Raw genomic sequence first — 16,585 nt, 5'->3', positions numbered from 1 at the left:
AAGGAAGAATACGGACTGGATACTGCAAAAGCAAGATTCTCCTGGAGAAGGAGTGGCTTATAGACTCTCAGAAATCTCCTGGCAGACAAAATGGTTTATACAATCGAAACTTTAAAAAGTGGTTGTAGATAGTGCAAATAGGGTATCAGCCTCAATCAAGGCATGGGAAGAGGTTTTAACTGGAACTCAGGGAGGGTGACTACTGACACCCAGTCCCCAGTCATTTGTCATCCTGTTCGATTTTGCTGCTGTGTCTTGGAGGTCTTGTTTCATCTTCTCTCATTTTGCTTTTGCTGAAGTTTCATGCTTCATTTAGCTTTTACAGTGCTTAGCTATTTACAGGGTATGGATAAAGAAGACCATAAACTAGTGTGGAAACACAATACACAATATAAGAGTGGCAGAGCAATTAGAAGGCCATATTACAGCATTTCTTTGTACAGAAATACTCAAATGTCAGCTAATACCACAGTCGTGCTCAGGGAGATTTGTTACATGATGGACATCAGTATAAAATGCCTATAAAAGCCTATCTTAAAAATTAAAGTGTTTACTTCTACTTTTGGTAATTACCCAGTAGATTAGTCATGCTTTTATGTGTATTAGCTTTTTCTGAGTGCTTGTCAAGAAATGAATTTTTGCTTTGTTGCAAGCATTTAACATAAACAATACTCTTCAGCCAGGACAATTTTGTTTTTATTTTTCCTTTGTGGAGCACTTACTACCTCTTACACTGTGAACCTTTGATCTCCCTCCCCCCAGTTTCTCGTAATTACTACACCAGCTAGAACAAACCAATTTATTTTGTTGCAAGCTCTGTGTGATTATCTTCCATGGGCATGCATGTGAACACAGCCAAGCTACACAAAGGCTGATAAATGAGCCATTTATTTGATACAGTAATAATCAGATTTATCAAAGGCTTGTGCGTTGGCTGTGCTACAGATATATTAATCAGAAAGCTTGAGCTGAACTTCCTCAAGGTGACAACTTGCTAGGTCCTTCATGAAAGCCTATTTTCTTCTGTACTAAGTATAATACTTTGATAATTGTAATCTCTTGTGAACAACATTTAAGACACCTTGAAAAGACTTTATGTTTGCCTCAGACCGTTTTTTTAGGCAGCATTCAGGTACTGTTTAGGTTTTTCCAGCTGAGTGTTTTTCTTGGAGTGGATGAAAACTTGAGTGCCCTTGTCAGCGTTTGCCCTCTTAACCTGCCATTTTAAAAGGGATGAGAAATTAACACAGGATTCAAAAGGAGGGACGTGCTTGCATGAACCTTGCTTTGGCAGCTTGTTTTTTGATACCCACATGATCAAAATCCCTTCCCTTGGGCTCAGAATTTTTAGATGATCAGTCTGGGTGGCTTCTTAGTTGGTACACTGATTTTTTTTTTGCTCCTTCTCCCCAAATCTGATAGAGAAGCCTGTGCACCTCACCCAAAGCTGTGGATTCTGCTGTGGCACCAGGTGTTGAAGGGACTCCTGGAAGGACCCTGCAGCTCCAAAGGAGCTCAGCATCTTAGCTGCCTCTCTGGCCATCAGGTTTCTTTTCTTTAATTTAGGGAATCTTGAAAATTTTCCAGCTTCTGCTAGCTTGGGAAGGAGGCAAATTTTGATATATCTTAACCCTTGTGAAGTAGAATAACCTTGTCTGTTTTCTTCTATGTAAGGATCAATATTTTATAAGCTGCTAATTAAAGATATGCATCAATTCAAATGCTGACCCTAATTCTACCAGCGGTTGTCCCACATGGTTAGTTTTCTTAAATTTAATAAGATTGACCTGGAAATACATTATATGCTGAATGCCTTGCAGTATGTCTAGGGAAAAATCAAATATTATACGTGGGGAAAACTTTCTCTTGTTATTGTAAGTGACCTTCAAACTAGCATGTGATCGATATGAGACCACCCTCATATTTTTTAAGCAGACAATGAACTAGTTTATTTAGTACTCTACCTGTAATACCTGTAATTTTTGCCTCTGTAAAAGGCAGTCTGACTTTTCATTCCAGTGATGAGTTACAAATACCAACAGTGAATATGGAAATATGGCTTGATGTTGCAGTGAGAAAACAATATAAAACTCTTCCTGTTTTTATGGGCTGTGTATCTTGATAGCTCATTCTGCTGCATAAATTGAAGAGTTGAAGAAGGAGATTTCTTTCTGAAAAAACTCACGCTTCATTACTGATATACAGAGCTCTTTAATGTGACACAACTCTTATTTAGCATCTCTAATACGAGCATAGAAAGGAAGAATACCTGCAGCTGAATTTATTAGGTGAAATGCTAAGTTAAAGGGACAATTCTTTTCAGTAAGTATCTTATGGCTTCTATTTCACAAAGCTACGTTATATTTGTAAATTCAGGTATATGGTTATCTTTCTTCGGATGGAGATAGTAAAATTTGAACAAGAATAAAAGTTAACTTTTAAACATTCTAACCTTGATAAAAATGTGCAATTGCCAATGAAGTGCAATTCATAATCATATGCTAGCATATCATATCTTTCAGAAGATAGTTTAAGAAAATGAAGACCGTGCTTTTAGAGAATATATGGAACCACAATATAAATAAATAGTAGTTAGGACTATTTCCAAAAGAGCAAATTAGAGCCTAATGTGCAAGTCTGGGATATGAGGCATGTCAGTGTAAAATTGTGATCTCAAACCTTCCCAGCCGCTCCCTAACCTGTCAACACTTTGATTAGAAATTTTTTTTGTAGCGCTAGCTTTCTGCTTCTACCTGTCTGCAGTGCTGCCCCTGTTTAAGCTCTGCCTAAGGTCCAGTAAAGTCAGAGGAAGCCAATCGTTAAATTCTCTATAGTCTTAACTTGTAGGCACCTATGTCTTATATTGGACCTTGCTTTAGTTTCTAATATATAGACTTTTATCTGATTAATTAAAACATTTTACATCTTATTTTTGACTTTGCAGCCAGATAAACTGAAGCATAGGAAGAAAAAAATATTGTTCAGGTCACCCAGAGAAACAGTGGCAGAACATGACATACAACACTTCTATATTATGTCTTCACTTACTGCTGTCTACTATATTACTCTACTAATAAGAACATTTCTGTCTTTTGCACACAAATTAGGTACAATAATTTGACTGTTCCCACCATGGGCTGTATGGTAGGATATATTTCTGAGCTTGGATGTGACAAGTGTAGTTCTAAAACTGCAAGCTGTAGTTAATGAACACTGTATTTTCCTCTGCATGGAACTTGTTTAAAGGCAGTATTGTTAATAGTGTGTATGAGTGTATTTGAAGGTCAAAGCATTTATTTGAACCTGCTCTCAAAATGGTTGGATAGAAAATTAGTGAGCTGGTATAAGAACATGTGTGAATATGAAATATCTCCAGTATTCTGGAAGACTAACTGTGAAAGACATTGATAGATTGCCCTTGAAGTCTGAAGGCTAAAATTATAACTGTGCCCTGTAATCTTCACTGGAACTACTATTGAACTTAGTCATGGATTTTCATAGATTAGTAGGAATAGTAAGACTTTTGTCTTGGTCAGTTTCTGACTGTTGTGTCTTTCATTGCTAAGCCACAGAGTAATGGCACCATCATTTTATATGAAGACCATGTTCTTCTGTTTTGCATACAATTTTATTCAATATCTGGTAGCACAAAGCAAACACAAAGCTGTATGTGGAGACTTTTTAAATGAATGCATTTTTTTCCTTCTGCTAGTCAGTTTTAACTTCTGGTCTTCATACACTGACCCAAAAGAAACTCAAGTGAACTTCTTTCTATCATCTGAAGCAAATTAGCCATGTAATGACAGTTAGTTGAAAACCAAAACAGATGATTAAATTGTTCTGAGTGGCAAAATGTCCTAAAATATGGGATAGGAGAAGTATGGTAATAGGCTGACTGAGAGGCTGGGGAACCTCTACCACTGGAATTTTGAAAAATAATCTTTGTTTATATTAAACATAAGAATTGTTATGTTTGGACTTGCAGATGGCCTGGGTGACCTCTTGAGTTTCCTCCTAGCCCTGCTGTCCTATGATCCTGAGGTATCTACATGACTTCTCCTTTCTCTTGTGAGTGAGTCCACCTGCCCTAACCCTACCCAAGAGCTGTGTGAGGCTGCTCCTGCCTTGCTGCTGGCTGCAGACACTACTTGTCATAGAGGCGGCAGGGAGTGCTCTCTTGTCATGACAATTGGTCATGCCACCCCAGGATGGCCAAAATATCCTTCCTGCACCATGCCTAGAAGCATGCTCTCCTGTGGCTTGTGTAGCTCCTACAACATGGCTGTGTGCTGAGCCTGGGCACACATCCACCAAGATACCCCAGCCTAAGAGATTTTCTGCCTTCCTCAGGTATTTTTTAAATCTTACTGGTTTTGCTCTGAAGCTCTAAAATCACCTGACAAAATAAACACAAATGGCAGAAACGGTTACAAGACATTTTTTCTAACTTAACCTGTAATTAACTTTATAAGAAACCCAAGTATTGGCCAACAATTTATATTGCTTATCTGAAGAGCTAAGAGGTTGAACACAAAACAATGTTATTTCTTTACCCTCATATATATATATATGAAAAGTCTCTTCTTCCCGGTATTCAGCATTGTCCTTCAAACAACCTGACATATAATCACAGGGAATTGTCATTAGTGACCGCACCTTAATCTTTCAATTATTGTAACTGTGATAAGCTTCTGTATTGTAAAGCTCTTGAAGTGCTTAATATTGTATTATTCAACTAACTGCACTTATATCATAAAATGGTCTACTTTAACCTCAATAATCAAAGAAAGATGTTCAAAGTTAAAATTTATAATGAAGGGTACGAAAGAATATGAAAAGAGCATTTGTGCAAGCCAAAAAATCTGCTTGCATTTTCATTTTCTTTCTCAAATACTTTATTTCATTTTGGTTTTAAATCAAACACTAGGCAAAATTGCAAACCTAGGCATCTGAAATACACTGAAAAATATATGTGCATATATCTAAATAAATAATAATAGCACTAAAATATAACTGCATTCATGCAAAATAGGTTTTAAGGCACACAGTGCACCCAGTTTGCATAAAACAGTGTCTGTGTTGTCTGAATAACATTTTTGCATATGCACATCTAAGAACAGACTAGGAACATGGCTTCAAAACCAGGTACTCACATCAGTCCCAAGCCCTGTCATTCCCCTGAGACAGTGAAACAGCTCTACTCCTAAAGCTGTTTCAGTATGTTCACTCTGGAATGGACCTAATAAGTCCAGATGGTTTTTGTGAAGAAAAATGACCTGGTTTAGACTCCTACCTTGTAAAAGAATTCAAGCCTTTCAGGAGTAAAGGATTGTGTCCGATTATCTTCCAGCTGTCAGCATTTCCTCAACACTTGGTACAGAACTGCTTATGCACATTATCCTAACGTTACCACAGCGTATTAACACATACCCCCCTGGCGTGCCTTGCAGAGTCCCCATCCCCTGACTGTCTGGAGCAGGGGCTGCTGCAGCATGCAGGGGATGCTCTGCGTCCTGCCCTGATGGACCAGCGTGGTGGGGCGCGTGGGGCTGTGTGATCCCAGTCCTACAGTCCAGATAAAGTCCCGTCAAGCCATGACCCAGGTCCCAGTTATATGGAAAGAAGTGAATGAGGAGCCATAATTATTGCTATAATTTTGGTCTGTCCACAAGGGAGCACATGGGATCTGAAGCCTTGCTAGTTCAGAAAGTAGTAACAAAGAAAGGCCAGACTGCTGCGCTGATACTGATTTGTAACAGCTGAAAACAAAGTAAAACAGCCAAAGATCCAGAGAAAAAGAAGCACTGGTATGATAAGACTAAAAAGCCCTAGGAAAGAAAGCAGAGAGGGGAAGATAACAACTCAGCAAGGTGGAGATTTGGCCCATACCAAGGTGCAGCAGAAGTCAATCTTTCCCTACCCTGGTGACAGCCTCGATGGCAGATATTTAGCGAGAAACTGCACTGAGGGTGGTGAGCATTCTGCTGGTTTACCTAACAAGCTAGTTGCAGCTCATCACTATATGTACTAAGAATAATTGTTTCATGCTCATGAGCATCCTTTCAAGTCTCTGATCCTAATAAAAGATACCCACATAAAAGGAACCTATATATTTGAGGACTGCAAAGTGGCCATTAAGTTTGGGGTTTTTTTTAGATGTCTATTAGCTATAATTTGCAGTCCCGAGCTTCACAAGGCTCATTATCTAGACCTTATTATCACTGTAACTGTCTTGGCCGTATACTTACTTTTCTTTTGTTAAATTACCTATTTTTGTTTTCCTTTCTTTCATTTGGCCTCCTGGAAAAAACTTTGAGAGGTTTTCTAAGATCGGACTGTAAGGAAAGTAATGTTTTCTATATATTGTTTAACAAATGCTGAGTACTTAATGACCTATAAAAATTTTGAAATGTGTTTAACTTGAAGAACATAAATGACCTAGCTGAAGTCAAAGGAAAGGTAAACCCTTGTTTAACTGCTTTGTTGGACTGAAATTAGCATTCTTAGGACATTTCTGAAGTAAAACATTTTACACCTTGGAAGTTACAACTTTCAGTTCACCTATACAGAAAACCTAGCTGCAGCAGAAAAATCCATATTAGCCTTATATAGTTGATATCACAATAGGGTACAATTTATTTCTGCTCTCCTTTTTTTGAAAAAGAAAAATATCATCTACAAAAAGTATGCAGATGAGAGAAATATCAGAATTTGGGAAGAGCTTATACAAAAAGATAAAATACATGAAGACTTTTCAGTCTGGAAAAGATGACTGACTTAGGATGTGGTAGAGGTAAGTAAAATGAATGGCACAGGGAAAGTTAATGAGTTACAGCTATTCTCTATTTTTAATACTATAACAACTAGGGGCATCAAGTGAAATGAGCAGGCAGATGGTTTAAAACAAAAAATAAGTTTACAAAATGCATAATTAAATTGGGGAGTTCATTGCCACAGGATGTTGTGGATGCCAATGATATTAATGCCTTCAGAAAGCCATTAGACAAATTAATAAGGATAATATCCATTAGAAGATGTAAAACACAGTAACTTGCATCTATGTCTGGCTCCAGAAGTACCTCATCAAAAATTCTTGAAAGTGGAGAAGATATATATGAAAAAAATACAATCCATGCTTCTCCACTCCAATATAGCCATACTCAGTTTTTTAATGTTCTACATAAATTTTTAAAATACTTCTTATGTAATCACAAAACCAGACATTGGTCTGTTTAATTTCATCTGGTAAAAGACATTTCATTGGTTTATTTACAAATATCTAATAATTTAAAAAATTAACAAGTTTCTTCATATAAGGAAGCTGTAACAAATTGACCAAAATTAAAAGAAAGCAGAGCATTACTGTCTTCCTGTAGTTACTATGAGTAGATATCATTGAGCTTAGCTAGGTTATTTTCTTTTCATTTGCATAAATTTTTCCTGTGAATATTTTTCCTTACTGAACAGATGAAAGGGGAAAGATCAGCAATACTAGAGATTCACTGAACAATTGGCTAGGAATCCTGAACACCAGGTTAAGTAGAAACACAGTAAAAGGCATTTTGCTTAAAATTGTGCACACTTTTACCATTCAAGGTTTAAGCAATGGCAATAAAAAAATACAGATAAAACAAAGGTTAAGTACTTTTACTCTGTTCCAGTGTATCATTTGTAACAAGTCTTTCTCTGAAATGGGAATTACTGAGTAATTGTTAAAGGAAAAAATAGTTATTATTCCAGACCTGTAAGTGGCTATTGTGGCTAAATATGTGTAATAAGTTTTAAAAATTAGGTCTTCTAAGGTATGCTGCTGTCACCACACCTAGAGTAGCATTTTCGTTCCGTTTAAAAGGTGGTGGTGTGGTGAATCACAGGATGGAGACCTGTGTGGTTATGAAACGTTTTGTGTCTCTCCCCTCTCCAGCTATTGAACGAAGAGAGCTAGAAATTCCCCTAGCCTTCTTTGTGAATCACACATTATGTACTCCCTTCAGTTCCCACTCTTCTCCCCAGATGATCCAAGTTGCTACTTTTCTACCAGGTGACACAGGAATCTTTCCTTGTGTTGTCTCATTGTTGACCTAGCCATTCAAATTAGTCTGTCCTACCAGGAGAGATGGAAATGGGAGGAAATGCCAAGAGTCTGTGTGCACATCTGAATCTGAAATATTACTCTGTAATTAAAAAGATACTATATAACTTGAACATTCACCATGTGACATAAAATATGCTATTATTAATATTATTTTCATGCTTTTTAGGGTCATTCAGGAGCTTCTGGTAATAGAGAACTGGCATTATAATTGTCCTTATATCCTGGAAGTATCGAATTTGCTAAATGGCTAACATGTTTGTTCAGTCATGTAAGACAATAACGCACTTAATTCATTTTTTATGGGCTGCACTTCCTTCCCATTTGAATCTTGCTGAAATTCAAGATGTTGATTTTCTCAACAATAAGGTTGTTTATATCCTGGGTCCTTGTTACCTGTTCTCTCTCCCTGCAGTTGTTATTATAGTCATTAAAATATGTATCATGAATTTATACTAAATAGATCTACAAACAGAGTGTCATGTGCAGTCCCAGTATAATTGGCTACTGAAGAGACAAAGAAGCTGCCAATAATGGTCTGATTTTTCACCCTGGGGCCTCTACTTATATATGTACAAATGATACATCCACACTTTGACCTGGGGAGCTTACTGGGTGCACATTCTTATTTTGAGTGGAAAGGGTGGGTATACTGAGACAATTCAGCTGATATTTATGTATGTAAAATTGCTCATAATCAGTGAGTCAATTCTCTGAGTATACAAAAGAACAGGATTAAAAAAACCTGAGATGAAGTTATGATCTCACAAACACTACGTTTTAACTGAAATAATATTCTGTCCTTCCTTTTCCTCAATATTTATGGTAATGCAGGATATCCACCTGGAAAATTATAATAAAATATTAACATTCATCCATTTAAGTTGTTTATTGCCCAAAGATAAAATACTGTTGTTTGTTCACTGCCTCATAAGCCTTTCTGAGTTTAGGTTAATGGGATGGTGCATAGGTTAATGGGGTATGCATTTGGGGAATGCCTACCTTTACATCTTCTGTAATTAATAACAACACCTTTTCTATTCTGAAATCTCCCTCTTCACTTATTCATAGTTATTAAAAAAAATGAAGCCAAGACAAATAAAATTACAAAAAAGTAAGCATAATATGCAAATTAAGATTGATAGATTATCTTTTCTTATCTGTATTTTTATCTGAATTGACCTCTTTTTGTTACCCAGAATACTCAGATATTAATTTTGCTGTTCCCTTACAAGCACCTTCTCCTATCTTCCTTTCCAGTTATTAGTCCAATGCTCTTTCAGCAGCTTCCTTTAGATATTCTACATGAGCAAGGTTTAATGTTTAACACTAAATTTACTTATCTGAAGATACTTGACTTTACATGGGATTTTGATTTATCAGAGTGATACAGCAATGCATTGAAATCACAACACACAGTATAGCAATTGCAATATACACCTGGATCACAGCACAAATATGATTCCCTTTATCAGTCTCTATATGCTCACCGTCTTGATGTTGGGTGTCCCCAGTCACTGTGAAAGAATACATAGGTTGAAGTTAGCTCAAGCCCATTGGTCTCTTCAAAGTTTATTTTGTTGTCTGATTTTTATATTCTATGTTGGGCTGAGGCACATACACACTGTCCCCATGCTGGGTCTGGCTGGCTTCAGATGATAATGCTATCTAGTGATTATAGTAGGGAAGGACATTTACACAACCAGTTGACCCACTCAACAGATATAGCCATTTGTCTAAAACACAAGCCACCCTTGGTTCCCCTTTGTGTTAAGTTCAGCTTCCTTTATGACAGCTCTTCTGAGCTTCATAAGCACATCGCCCTTGCCTATCTTCTCTGAGCCTTCTTCCACTGCACGGGTTCTCTGATCAGTCACACCAGTTTATGCTCCCTCCTTTTCCTTCTGTTGCACTCCTTTTTGAACATTGGCATTGGCACTCTGTATGGCCTACCCTGCTTCTGTATTGTGTTATTACATACCTCCTAGTTTTGGCCCAGGACATTAAATACTTTCCAAAACTTACTCTTAGGTTCTTCTCTTCCTCTTTCTCCTCCTCTTCTTTTTCCTCTTGTCTATTCAGTTTGTTTTGCCAGCTGGTAGCTGTAGCTCTGTCAAACAAAAGCAGAGTGCCTCCACATGGCCCAGTAACTGCAAAGAAGAATAAAAGGAGGGACACAGCTCAAGATTAAGTTTAAGAGATACAATGTCGTGCAAAAATTAGACAAGCTTCATGTATTTACATCTTCTTCACTATTACAGAAAGTCCTGTAGTTACGGTAATGTCTTAGACACATCAATTAGCTATCTGGTGTAATTTTTTTTAAAGTATCTAATTTGAAACATAGTCTATTTCAAATTTAATATAAAGAGAACAGTTGCCAAAGGGCTCAAATAAAAGAAATGTGACTTTTCATGGCTATATGGCTCATGGTTGAATTTTCTGGTGTCTTGTGGACTACCAGGAGATGTATCAGTAAAAAAAAAATAACCAGTACCAAAGGCATCCCCAAGTACTGAAATTTGTCAGTCTGTTCCTAGTATTTCTTATTGTTCTTGACCAATTAACATCTCAAAAATAACACTCAAGCCCAGGAATTAGCACAAGCAAGAGTAGACTCTCCATTTGGCTGATGCTTGGTAGCACAAACACAGGCTACTTCACACTAATTAATCCCTGTGTTATAAAAAAGTCCCAGGAAATGTTAATTATCCAGGAAAACATACCCATAGTAGCTCTTTCCTCTTTCCATCTACTTATAAACACCAAAATTTTAGGCACTTGATACCTCTGAGATTATTTCTTCATGCCAAAGGCATTTTAAGATTGCACAATATGTTTAAAAAAACACTGGGTGAAGAAATTTACATATTCTTACATACACCACGTAAACAGTATTACTTTTTTAGAAATTAAATACTGTAAAATATCACCCTGTCAATTTCAGCTGGTACACAGAAGTTACTTGGTGTTTCCATTATTTGCTAGGAAAACAAAACCGATTTGGAAGAGGGAGCTCAGCAGGAGGAAAACCAAAATTGTCTTACAGGTTTGTGAACTGCTTCTCAGGTCCTTTCTATGACTGCTTATGAAGACATAGTTTTAAGCAATTAAGAGATTAAAAAGTTGATAGATTCCTAAAGTATCGTCCCTTTTCTGTTGCCAAATTTATTTTTACACCTTCCACTCCTCAAACCATTATTACAGTTACATTCAGCTGAACAAAATCTCTCTAGAAACTGTCTCTGCAAAGGGATTCAGTCAGAAAGCATCAGACGCCAAATGCAAAATGATCAGTTTAATAAGACTCTGGGCTTTGGAATGCCACTGGCTTTTTCCCCACCTCATAACAAAATTAACAGTTTTATTACAATGGATGATGAACACATATCTCTCTGATAGTGTTTATTACTTGCTGATGGCAATTCAAAGGAATACCTCCTGCTCACTCCCAGAGATGAAATTGCTAGTCAAGAATGAGTGTATGCTAACAGAGGCTTTACTGGAAAAAAAGAAAAAAGAACCAAATTATGCTAAATATAAGCCACAAGTTTTGACTATCAGGCTAGCTATTAAACAGTGTCATGACTTTACACAATCAAATACAGTGGGTTACAGACATTAATCCTGTTGGATACGACTGTACTAGGATTAGCTGTGATACTAGGAACAAGTAATATCCATTGCTAACATTTTCAGCTCACAGTTCCATTTCATCTTTCATCCCTGTTACAGAATAGACTGGCAAAGTAATTCATCCAGTAAGATCATTTTGTTGGCATTTGTTCTTTATTCACGTAGGTATTAATTACAATGGAGCAATTTCTACCTATATTATACTCTTTTTTTTTTTTTAGTAGCCCAATACATTAAACATAGCCAGTCATGTTTCTTTTCCTGAAATTTTCAGACATTTTTTCACAGAAATTCCAACAGATTGCAAGAATTTTCATCATTTTAATCCAGTTCTGATATTAAAATTTAAAAAATAGGTATTGAAACATACTTATACAGAAACATACACATACTTTTCTTGCTTATTCTCAAATTTAAGGCAAGTGTCTAGAAAATACTGATATAGCTGAAGTATGTATTAAAACATTTCATTTGTGGTACTACTTCTCATCCTTCCCTCAACTACCCTTCCTTTTCCTAATTCAATTTCCTAAATTATCTTGCTCACAATGATTGCATTTAAAAAAGTCTTAATGTGCTCACACAGAGGATGAGAATCACTGCTTATAAATTGCTGGCAAATTTTTAAAAAGTCAATATAAAGACTAGCACACATCTATGATATTATTTATGCCAAGTATGATAATCATTAGAAAAACAGTCGAATTCCTTTTCCAAATTATTCTGAAATTTATTCAGGACTTATTTACATATTTTATTTACTACAAGGCATAGAAGGAAAGGAAGATTTACTACCAACAAAATTACAGTATTTCAGACACACATTGGACCAGGTTTTCCACTTCACTGTGCTTTGTCCATTGTCTGTTTTTTTCCAGAAAGCAGGCTATAAATACTTCTTATTCAGAAAGGTAGCATTTTACAGTTGTTTCTCATGTAATTAGAAACTATTACTACCTAGATTATTAATAACTTGTGAAGGCAAGGAGAACTCATCTCACTTAAAGGTTCTCTGTCTCCAAAAAAAAAGTTTTGTTGTATTTTATGTTTAGACCCAACCCACCAGTAAGAATAAACACTTTGAGGAGTATAAAAAAAACAAAGCAAAACAAAAATTGAAAAAGGAGGTTCATGGAAGAAAGAGGATATGAATCTTGAAATACCTTTGACTACGTCTGAGTATATAAGTTTTGGATTAAAAATGTAAGTGTGAGCAATAATTATATTTAGAACAGCTGAAAAGTCACTTGTATGGAATTTAACCAGTGAGTAACTGCATGCCTTTTATGTTTAATGGAGACCTGTGGCAGAACTGGTGGCTACATACTAAAAACCAAGCCTCTCAGCAGCTTTCAATTTTAAGAATTATTTAATCTCCTACAGGGTAGGAATGAAATGCACAGATAGATTTAATGTAGTGAGTACCTAAGAGGTCAGCTTTCAGAAAATTAAGTCCCCTTCATTTCTATTTCACTGAAGAAACTTAAATTAGACTTAGGGTGGCTCTGAAATTTTTTCCTCTCCAAGGAGAAAATTGCTTCTCCTGGAGCAAGAAAATATTAGATTATTGTTGTGATTTTTCAAATGAATTGGAGTTAACTGGGCATCCAAGCTTACTGAAGTTCAAGAAAATTTAGATTCCTAAAATCTTTAGGTTTCTTTGAAAATCAGAGCCATTTACGCCAGCACATTACCAGTCTCCAAACACTTCCTTCCTATCACAATACTCAGTTATTATGAGCAACTGTATTTTGCAAATCGAACTGAAATCCACAGGATAAGTCTGGATAATACAACACGGTGAAAAATTTAAACAGTGGGTCATATGACTGTGAACTCAAGTGTAAAAGATTTCAAAAAGCGTGAGGAGGAAGGAGTGGCAGAGAGAAGCTGTTACGGACTGACTGCAACTCTCATTCCCCATCCCCCTGTGCCACTGGTTGCAGCAGAGGCAGCAGCAGAGTTGGGAATGAAGGAGTGAAGTTGAGCCTGCCAAGAAGCGGGGGCTGAGGGGAAGGTGCTTTAGCTTTTCGTCTTTGTGGCTCAACATCCAACTGTATTTTTAACTGGCAATAAGTTAAATTAATTTTCCCCGAGGTGAATTTGTTTTGCCTGTGACAGCACTTGATAAATGATCTCCTTGTCTTTATCTAGACACGTGAGCTTTTCCTCTTATTTTCTCTCCCTGTTTTATTGAGGAGAGGGAATGAGAAAGTGGCTGGGTGGATGTCTGGCAGATGGGCAAGGTCAACCCACCATAGTATTCCAGGCTAACTGTTAATTGATACTAACTTTACATACAGGACTTTTTTAAAAAATGTATTTTTTGCCTTCTATATGTCTTCTAAAATTAATCATAAAAAACCCTTTGAAATTTCTAAATGTATGAAAACATAGAGATATTTTTGTCTATATTCCTGATGTATTTTCTAGTGATATAAGATAACAAGTCCATTTGGTGTTTAAGTGACCTCTCGCAATGAGATTATTTTTATTTGAAGAGGGCAGTAGTATTTTTTGAAACACACAGCTGTAAGTAAGTCCAATTTTGGGTACTGCTGCTTGGTGGTAACCAGGTGAGTGACTGCAGCAGTGCTGGTGAATATGTAGAGTATTGAATTCTGCTCTGGGTACACTTCTGTAACATACTACTTCTTTACTGACCTCAAAAACAGAACTATCAAGGGTAACAGATGGGGCACAAGATAACGACAGACGTTTGACATATAGTTACTATTTAATACCTAAGCACATAACTCCAGAAACATAAGTCTTGATATCTTCCTTTAAGACCAAGGCAGGAAGCATTTTCCCATTCTGTGAAAACTTTAAAAGTATTGAAACATGCTTCTATTGCAAATTTACATAAATAGTATAAAGTTCACATCCTCATGCACATCTTTTCTTAATGCTCATCAACAAAAATGTTAAAAAAAATGGCATTTTTGTATATTTGAAGTAATTTCTTCTGAGTGTGACCTTTTTGGTTAGGGTTTTTGTCTAACAGCTAATAAAAGCTGAAGTTATGCCAACTGAAAGACTTTAATATCTTTGCTCAAAAAAAAAAGCTGAACATGAGTTTTTCACACATTTTTAATTCATGTAGATGGAGAAGGGCCATTAATACTGATTTCATTTTAGGACTATTTTTAATTTTTGAAAAATGGTGACTGGGGTGGCAGAGGAAGACAGAGTAGGAAAAATTCCAAATCCACTTGCTGCTGTAACTGTGAGAGGGCCTCACCCTCTAACCCTTTCACATCAGAGGAACTGGACATATAAGAGAGAGATCTGCTGTCCTTACAAAGAATACAGAAATTATTCATACACTGGAGAGAATTTAGTGATCTCTTCCATGTTGTTGAAGAAAAGCAGAAATTATTTCTAGCTAATCGAAACAAAGTATCTAGGCCTACATTAAAAAAAATTTTTGCAGTAATATTTGTGGCAAGTTTAAGGACAGTTTGGAAAAAGGCATGTAATGCAGAAGTTATGAAAGGTGATCATGTCAGACAAATACATTTATGTTCATATAGAAACACTTTGTGCTGATTGAATCCAAGAGTCCAGAATGCCTAGATTCTTCAGTCAGTGAAGGACATGGTGATTACTTCAATTTTTTATTTATGAATGACATAACGACTTTGTTGTGCTGCATAAATTATTGATGAGGACATGGAAAGCAAGGGATTTCATCAAAATGAAACACAGTTAGTGAGGAGGGCATCAGAATTCTTCATTACAAAAAGTAACTCTTAAATTTTTTTTTTGGTTAACAGTATTTTCTTCAAACAAAGTTTTGGGATTGCCAGGTAGTGTGAGTGGTCAATAGAGGGGTGAATGTAGCTAACTTTGTCTTAAATAAAAGTTGCTGAGTAGACAAGTTGATTTCAGAATAAAGCAAAAGTTTTAAAACTTAGATCCTTAGAGCAAATTTTGTCCACTCTGCAGTAATTGCCCATACAGTTTAGGAGTCTTTGTTAAGACTAATTTTATGAAGAAGTACCTCAGAATTGAACTTTAATAAATACAAAATTAAGACAGAAGCACACTGCAAGATCATGCTGAGGGTAACTATCTAACAGAGCAGATACACTAACAGATAATATTGCCTACCATTCCTGTCTTGGTTATTGCTGTGTTAGAAATGTATTCTTTGTATATATCTCTGCATTTGTAATAACATTTGACAGGATTTTTGATCAGTATTTTTCAACTCCTAGACAATTAGGTCTTTGTAGTTATCCCATCAAAAATAACAAGATTCTAATTTGCATAGTACACATTAAAATGCACACAGTTCATAAACTACTTATTAGTATGATAATTGCGGTACCCTGTATTTATAGGCTTGGAAAGAACAGCTATTATTAGATATGAATCTGATGGTGGCATCACATAATACATACTAACTACCATACAAAAAATACATTATCTTACATTAATTACCTGAATTACTCTGAAAATGTTCACAGCATTTCTCTCTCCCAGAAAACTTGTCACAGACACAAAGGATGTTCTTTTTCTTTAAATATGTTGAACAAGTTGTGTCAAAATAGTACATAGGCCTCAGGGGCTGTTGTCTTTCTCCATGCCCAATGCAAGAGCTATTACACAGCCGCGCTTATAAGGAATTACTCACATGTTCCCCATTCCTCTGTGAGAAACATTCTGAATTAATTTTGAAAGGTCCTCAGGCATGGATACTCCTTCAGGTACTTGTCTTAAAACCTCAAGTAGGATGCTGAGTAACACCACAGAGTGGGATTTCAATAGCAAAGAAACGTGCCCCAAGGCTGATGTGTGATTTTCCCAGTCCTCCTCCGCTGCTTCTGCAGCCTCATTGTGCACCAGAGG

This window comes from Mycteria americana, chromosome Z (genome assembly GCF_035582795.1).
Source record: "Mycteria americana isolate JAX WOST 10 ecotype Jacksonville Zoo and Gardens chromosome Z, USCA_MyAme_1.0, whole genome shotgun sequence".
NCBI classification, from domain to species: Eukaryota; Metazoa; Chordata; class Aves; order Ciconiiformes; family Ciconiidae; genus Mycteria; species Mycteria americana.
Note: the sequence above shows the minus strand (reverse complement) of the source record.